The sequence below is a fragment of the Mesoplodon mirus genome, assembly GCF_964341445.2.
Source record: "Mesoplodon mirus genome assembly, chromosome: 2".
Lineage (NCBI taxonomy): Eukaryota > Metazoa > Chordata > Mammalia > Artiodactyla > Ziphiidae > Mesoplodon > Mesoplodon mirus.
Window position 1 is genome coordinate 159,031,823 of NC_138977.1, and position 8,897 is coordinate 159,040,719.

Below are 8,897 nucleotides of genomic sequence, written 5' to 3' on the forward strand. Positions count from 1 at the left end.
GAATCTGAAAAAGAATATATATGTACACACACACACATAACTGAATCACTTTGCTGTACATCTGAAACTAACACAACATTGTAAATCAACTATACTTCAATTAAAAAAAACTGTATGAGGTCGTTTCCTTCATATATTTCAAACCAACACAATATATTGTAAGAACATGGAATACAGAAATGGACATAAAAATTGATTTTTATGTCATTAAGCCAGATGTTAAAAATGCTTGCAAAATTGTAAACAATTGCCACTTTTCTCACTGCATTTATTTTTGTTTTAGAAAATATAATTACTTTTCATAAAAATATGTTATGTCAACATGTGATGGAATATGTATTGCAACATAGCCACTCTTCCATTTTCAGAATATGTGTTTGATTTAAAATACAGTAACCATTGATAGTGTAGTCCACATAAGCAGAAGTTTGTGATGCTCTCAATAATTTTTAAAAAGGTGAAGGAATCTAGAGACCAAAAATTGTGAGAACTACTGGACTACTGTATATATTGGCCAAGACTTAAATGAGGTCCATGAACCCTAACTAGGTTCTGCCTTCAATAAGCCATACTGCTTCACTCTTGTAATTTGCATTTATTTTGCTTTTCTTCTTCCTTTATAAATCTAGTTAAAAGTTTTAGCTGTGTAAATGAGTTCCATGGGAAGTGTGTTGTTTATGACAAAGCTAGAGCTTAGAAGGTCTTGTTTGTGGTGAGAGTTTGGCAGTAATGTTTGGCATGAGAGAACCTTGAGAAAAGATAAAACTCGGGAGAAGTGCTTGGGGCTGCCTGGTCCAGTTATCCATACACCCAATTAGAGTTTAGTTTTCTGATTTCAAGATTTTTGTTCTTAATAGGGAATTTGTGTATAGATACAGCTAATGTCAGCATTTTACTTGTCATGATTACTTTTACTAAGGCTTTCATAAAATATATAAAAAATTATACATATAGATACACCCACCTACCTCTGCCTTGACACTGAATCTGATAACTGATGCATATCAGATAATCCAATGGCTTTTCTTCACCAGAAGAGAAAGTAACACATTATCAGATAAAAATTCAGAAATAGCTTTCACTAGAGGGGAGCTTGTACTCAAGGCTAAAATTTCTTCCCAACTGTATACTGCACTATAAGGGACATTTATGTGTTTTTGAAGACAAAAATATATCACACAGAGGAATTTATATTTTTTATTTCCATAAAATAAAATCTGAAAAGCCTCAAGGGAAATTATATTTGGAATGTTTAACATACTCAAAATAAATTAATATTACTCAGGAATTAGGAATGACCTAAACTTAGGAATCTTCAAATAGTGTTCATCAAAATGTTTAAGTCCCCAGAATATTTTATTCTACTCAAATTTGATAACATTATAGAAGTCAGCTACTGATGAATGAGTATGAGATGCAAAGAGAAAGGTCTTGACCTAGTGGGTTGTTATTAATTAGTTTGATTTGGTTAAACACTGTCACCATCAACTAAATTAATGATAATAACAAACTGAGAGGAAGAAATGAGCAGATGGGAAGCCACCATATGCTCATGTCACACTCTTAATTGATACTAATTAAGTAATTATGGAATGGAAGAAAATGTTAATTCAAATGTCTGTGGCATTTGAAATGCCTGTTTGTAAAACTGTGTCATTTATAATGGATACTGTTCCACTTGGCCCCTCAATTAGCTAGAAGTATTGAAAGCAAAGGTAAGAAATCACTCCAGTGTTTTCTAAAACATCCTCAAGTACTGACCACATTTATTAAGCATTTTTTAAAATATGCAGACTCAATGGAAAAATACAGAATTAATAAACAAAAAATTTACGTCTTACATAAACATAAAATTTTCTTATTCTTGGTCCCAAGACAGCAGGTTATGCTCCTTGTCATGGGGCATTAGCTACTGAGACGGCTGTGGATGGTGACTGATGTGATACTAGTAGCACCTCTTAGACATGGCTTGACTACTTCTGGTCCTCAGACTTCAGTTGCTTGTTCATACAGGGAAGACAGGCGATTAGGTCTGGGTTCAAAACATCATTCGCACTCTATGAACAACAGTGTTCTGACTCCCAAAGTTTTCTTTTTTATGTTTCTCTTTTACCTAGTCTAACTCTTTTCTATCTTTTCATTATAAACAGATGCCTTTCTTTGTCCAACTTTCCTAACAATTTTACTTCACATTAGAGTACCGTTTCCTTTTGACTTATTTACCCTAGAGGTCAATGATTAGAAAAATAAGGGCAGTTTCTTATTGTCTCAACTAGTTTGCTTCTTTTCGTGAAAAAAAAAAAGAAAAAGAAAAAAGAAGCCAGCTAGCAACACTATGAATTGCAATGATCTTTAAAATGTTATTTTTACTGTCACTTTATTTTATTATCAAAGTACCTGCCTTGCATAAACAAATTTGACATTGATCTTCCTTAACCATTTTTATGGTGAGGTAATGAATTAGACAGACTTAGAGAAATTCCTACTCAGATACAGTATTGATTCCTCAGACTACCTGAAGTAAGTTAATTTCCAGTGCTGGATAAAATTCAATTAAATACCTAGTATCAAAGAATACTAATGTTTATTTTCATTAAAGCAGGCAAGTAAACTACATGTCCAATACCACAAGATGTGCCTTTGAGGCATAAAAAATGATTAGCCTCCCTCACCTGAATTTCATCACGGAATTTGAAATGCTATGACAGGTAATATACTATCCGATAAACAAATTCAAGGAAATGCTTCCTGTATGTTTTCTAGGGCTGCTATAACAAAGTGCTAGAGACTGGATGGCATAAAACAACAGAAATTTATTTTTTTCTCACAGTTCTGGAGGATATAAATTCTAGGTCAAGGTGCTAGCTGGTTGGTTTCTTCTGAGGCTCCTCTCCTTGGCTTGTAAGTGGCAACTTCTCCCTGTGTTTTCCCTTGGTCTTTGCTCTGTGTTTTTCTATGTCCAAATTTCTTCTTCTTATAGGGAAACCAGTCATATTGGATTAGGGTCCACCTTAATGACTTCCTTCTAACTTAACTACCTCTTTAGAGACCCTATCCCCAAATACAGCTACATTCTGAGGTACTGGAGGTTAGGACTTCAGCATATCAATTTGGGAGAATACAGTTCAACCAATAACATATCCTTAGAAGTTAGAACATCTGATAAATTATTTTTAATTTAAACTATTCTTATTGACAATTATCTTTAAGCACATGCACAATTTTTAAAAAAAAAATAGTGATCTCATTCATTTGAACTGTCACTGGATAGATAACTTAGGAGAGAGGCGACTCATGGATGATGACAAATTATTTCACAGGATATACAGCCATCTGGGGAAGTGAGCTCGGTCATGTTAGACTATTAATGCTCTGTGTTATACTGTAACTGATTACACTCAGAGTTTCCCCATCTGCCTAACTGACCTACACACTGTGTGAACCAATGAGGGGTAGTAAATGGTTTGCTTTCCACAATACATCTGACTCAGCCACAAGGAGGCCACCGTGTCACATTTAGAGATCCCAACTTGAGTTTTGCAATTAAGCAATAGGACAGCAAAACAATTCATATAACTCTTTAAATTTTTTTTAATTTCATTTATTTCTTCTATTATGTTCTTCCTTACCTTTTTCATTGAAGTATAGTTGATTTACAATATTATGTTTCCAAAGATGTATTGTATAGCGTAGGCAATTATAGCCATTATTTGGTATAACATTTAATGGAGTATAACCTGTAAAAACAAACTTTGAGAGACAAAAACAAAAAAGCCCAATACTTGCTTGATTCTTTTTTTTTTAAATATCTTTATTGGAGTATAATTGCTTTACAATTGTGTCTTAGTTTTAGTTTCTGCTGTGTAACTAAGTGAATCAGCTATACATGTACAGATATCCCCATATCTCCTCCCTCTTGCGTCTCCCTCTCACCCTCCCTACTTGCTTGATTCTTAAACACTGATTCCTTTAACTCCCTTTCTCACAGACTTTTCCCAAATCTGCATAAGATTCAGCAGAAAGTATTCTTCTTTCTAAGTAACATGTTGAACACTAACGACATGCCAGGTCCCAAACCAAGTATTTTATATGTTTTATCTTATTTAAAAACTTAACAAGTAAATGTAGTATTTTATTTTATTATTTTCCATTTCACAAAAAATAATCTAAAACTTAAAATGTGTAAATAATTTGCCAAAGATTAACAAAAAGTAGTAAGTACAGAGCTTGATTTCAAATCCAGGTAATCTGACTCCATAGTGATTTTATTAAACTCTGCAATCTACTACTTCTACTAGGAATTAAAATCTCATCAAAAATTGGAGAAGAAAGCATTCAGTCTCAAGATCATGTTAGCTGCAGGTTTTTATATATGTCCTTTATTAGACTGAGGAGAGACTGTTTTATTCTGACTCCACTGAGAGTTGTTTTCATAAAGTATATTGAACTTTGTCAAATGCTTTTTTTTCTCTATCTACTAAAATAATCATATTTTTTTCCTTTTTCTTTTTTTGGCTTTTGGTGCAGTGGATTCTACTGATTAGTTTTCAAATCCTGAACCCACCTTGCATTCCTAGGATAAATGTCACTATCAAAATGCATTATCAATTTTATGATTATTATTTTATTATTGGATTCAAATTGCTTACCTATTACTATGGATTGTTGCATCTATGTTTATAAGGAATGGTGATCTATATCATTCCTTTTTCTTCGCTCATGTAACATTTTGTCTGGTTTTTATCTGGGTAATGCTGGCCTCATAAAACGTGTATGAAATTGTTCCTTCTTTTTCTCTATGTTTGCATAGTTTCTCTCTTAAGTATCTGATAGAATTTACCATTGAAGGCACTTAACCCTGAAAATTACTTGACTATCTTCTCTCTCAACCCTTGCATTTAGCCTATTTATTCATTACTCTTGGTAACAGTTTTCAAGTTGAATCAACTCAGGATACTAATAGTAAAGCTGATCTCAACTGAAGTTTGGTTTCTTTCTTTAAAACTACAGTAAGTTCATATGTAATCAAAATATCAATAGATAGTATTTAGTGAAATTCCTACTTGTTAAACCTATTACAGTACTTCGCATTAAGCAGAGTGAAACTACTCTGTATGATACCATAATGATGGATACATGTCATTATACATGTATCCAAACCCACAGTATGTACAACACCAGGAATGAAACTTAATGTAAACTATGGGCTTTGGTGTGTTTATATAGGTTCATAATTTGTAACAACTGTACCACTCTGGTGGGGGATGTTAATAACGGGGGAGGTTATGCATGTGTGGGATAGGACATTTATGGGAAATTTCTGTACCTTCCCCTCAATTTTTCTGTGAATTGAAAACCTCTCTTAAATAATTGTCTATTAAAAACAAACAAACAAACAGGTGTGCCCTTTAATTTAAAAAACATTTTCAAAACTATAGCTTTCTTGGGACTTCCCTGGCAGTCCAGTTGTTAAGACTTCACCTTCCAATGCAGAGGCTGTGGGTTTGATCCCTGATTAGGGAGCTAAGATCCCACATGCCTCGAGGCCAAAAAACCGAAACATAAAACAGAAGCAATATATTAACAAATTCAATAAAGACTTTAAAAATGGTCCACATCAAAAAAAAATCTTAAAAAAACTATAGCTTTCTTGATCTAAGAAATCTAAGAATTAACCCACAAACTTAAAATGAATTACATTTTAAGAGTTAAATTTTACATTACAGTATATCAGACTGTCCATATCAATTTGTCCTTCCTTTGTGTCATGAATTGCTGGTCTTTTTGTTAACATCTCAGTCTTGCCCTTTTGCTCAAGTTCTACCATACTACACCCAGCAATTAATGATCATTCCTGGACTATTCTGTTTTCTATTTATGTAAAACTCCCTGCCCCCATGTCCACTTTTTTCATTCTAGGGTCCAAAACAGGTACTGGCAGGTAAGAGTGGATAGTTCAGAATACAGATACTAAGCTGGACTTTGTATTGTTTTAGGCAGGGAAGGAAAAAAAGAGGAATGATGAAATTCAACATATTGAGAACTGAGCTCATGAAAACTCATCTCCAAATGAAGTGGATTTGAATGGCTATTAGACCTTACGGTAAAGGATGTTTCTGTAATGTGAAGTAGCTCATAGGCAATTGACACATAGGAAAATGATGTCAGTATAATATGAAATATCCTTCTTTCCCATTCTGCTTGGCCACAGGCTCTGTGTGTTCTTTTAATTTTTTGCTCATTTGCCCTTGTGTCCACGTAGCTTTAACCCTTTCTTGCACAACTTTCCATTACCTTTTTAGAAAGTTAAAAAAAATTTGTAGTATTTACTTATTGACAATTTGAAAGATCTTTTTAACCAATGTAGAATTTTTATTAGAATTATTATTATTAATTTTAGTGTTCTGGGTACAAAATTGCTTAGGATTAGAGCAGTCTGCACCTTACCTTATTTTGATCATGAAACTACTGTTTTTGGTTGCAATTTTGCTGAACAAAGTACTTTTAAGAGATGCAAATATGTGATTAGAGTAGAATCTAGTGTTTACATTATGACTTTGATAAGAAATTCAATACCTTATGTATTAAAAATGTTGTGGAGAAAGTCACATATGTTAAAAAATAAATAAATAAAGCAGATTCCTAGATCACAAAGAGGATATTTGACTGAAAAAACTGAAAAAACCTTCAGTGTTTGATCCCAATTTACTTTTTGTTAGGAATTGTTGAACTCTAAAATAGCTTTTCAAAATACTATCCTATAGCTTAGCATCACCTCTCTAAGGGAATTAGAATGTTTAGTAATGGAAATATGGGTTAAAAACCTGAGTCCAGGAGGAACTTTTGAATGAATCTCACAATGAAGCCAATAGTTGGAAAATCCCAGTCAAGAAATACTTGTTATAAAAACTCCCCCTTAAAAATCAAATATTATGAATGAAAGGAGTTGAAACAGTGCTGCAAATGGTCTAAAAATTTAAGTTTAACTTTATGAAAGGCTCCAGTATATTAATCCCTCTCAATTACCATATGATTATTTTCTTTACTAAGCCCTTTTCATTTGTGCACATGGAATTTCATACTGTTCTGTTGCCTTCTCTTAAATGCCCTTTGGAATACTCTCAGCCTAGTTTTGTGTTTATTAACTGTATTTAACAAATAGTTGTCTTTATTGAAAAAGTGCTTTTACTAACTAATGGCATGTATTTCTCAGTCATGCTTGGTTCTTCTTTTTATAAATTAAATGCATATTGAAATACATTGAATTTTATAGTGAAAGAAGATAATTGTAAGGCAAGTATCCTATGTTTTGAATTTTATAGAGGAAAAATTATATTTTATTGGAAACATCCTACTTCAAGAGAGTACAGATAATGCATAGGATACACTTATTAAGTTTAAAAGTATTCTCATTTAGAAAGAATAAGTTGTTGCCATCTTTCCAATACTCATTTGTCTCTCTCACTCTTACCCTAGGTTTTCTACCATGGTTTCCTCGCAACCTTCTACTGAAGCACCAAAACAATTTATAACTTCGTATCCATGGTTTCCTCCAAGAGGGATGTCTCAATTTTACTCAACAAATATTTACTGTATCTTCTTCATTCTTGTGTCTGAAAATTATAGCAGTGAAAAAGATAGGCATGCCCCCTTGGAACTCACATGATGGCAGATGTTTGAAACTGACACAACTGCTTTAGAACACCATTTCTAGAGCTATCAGTTCCAAAATAAAACAGATTCCTATTTAAAACACTTTTACAATTGAGTTAACATGTAGGACTTGAAGATTATATATTATTAAAGCAGAACAGCTTTAATGAGGGGCATTACTATATTACCAGCAAGTAGGTGTATCTAAGACATAGTTAGAAGTACAGTTTCTCTGTTAAAAGTACAAACTTTTTTTGCCAAATGAAAGTAAGTACAGACATCTGTTACCCTGCTTAATGATGTGGCTTAATAAACATGGAAACTAGTCTCCACTGGGGTCAAGCATAGATTTGGGTGTGTTGGGGGGGGTAAGGTGGTGGTAGAAGGAATAGTTTGAGAGCTAATCCTCTCCAAAAAATGGCTAATGTGGATATTTTTGCCTTGTGCTACAATTAGGCTCACTCTAGTAAAAATCAATGCAAATTATTTGAGTTATTTACAGGAGAAGCCATATAAATCTTCAATGAGAGATTAAACCACAAACTTCTGAAGATGGCTAGAAAATGGTACTTTTAAATCTTTAGTCACAGCATGACTTCTTACTCTGGTACTATTTAGGACACAATTTTCTAGCTAAATTCCTCAGAATTCTTTGCATTTTACTTAATATTAGGTACTGGATGCTTAGTTTTCTTGATCTAGCTATGTCTGGCCTGACTTCCTTTGCTTTTTCTGCCATGGGCCCATGCTTGACTTTAAGAACACAGAAGGAAACACTGAAGCAACCTTCAAAAGCTAAATCAGGGTATATGAAATAGGTTTTTTCATGGACTCATAGTAGCACATATGAACTAGGATTCTTGAAGTAAAAGCTATCTGAGAATGTAACCATAGTTGTTGCAATTCAAGTGTTGTAAGTCCACGGCACACTAAGTAACCCTTGGCAACACTAGGACTTAATTTATATAATAAAAGAGAGAATCATATCAAGCTCCCCTGCCCCAACAAACACACATACACTAAGGCACACAGTTTTCCCAACATAAAGGAAATCATCACAGTAAATGTTGGTTTATAGAGATGGTGAAAAAAAGAGCATATTATAAAAGAGAAACTATAAGAGGAGTATCATTTTATTTTGATCTGAAAAAAAACCCCACAAAATATCTTGTAGTCATCTCATGGCATTTAAGAGAAAAAGAAACACCAGCATTGTGAGGTCACTTTGATCTTCCTTTAATGAG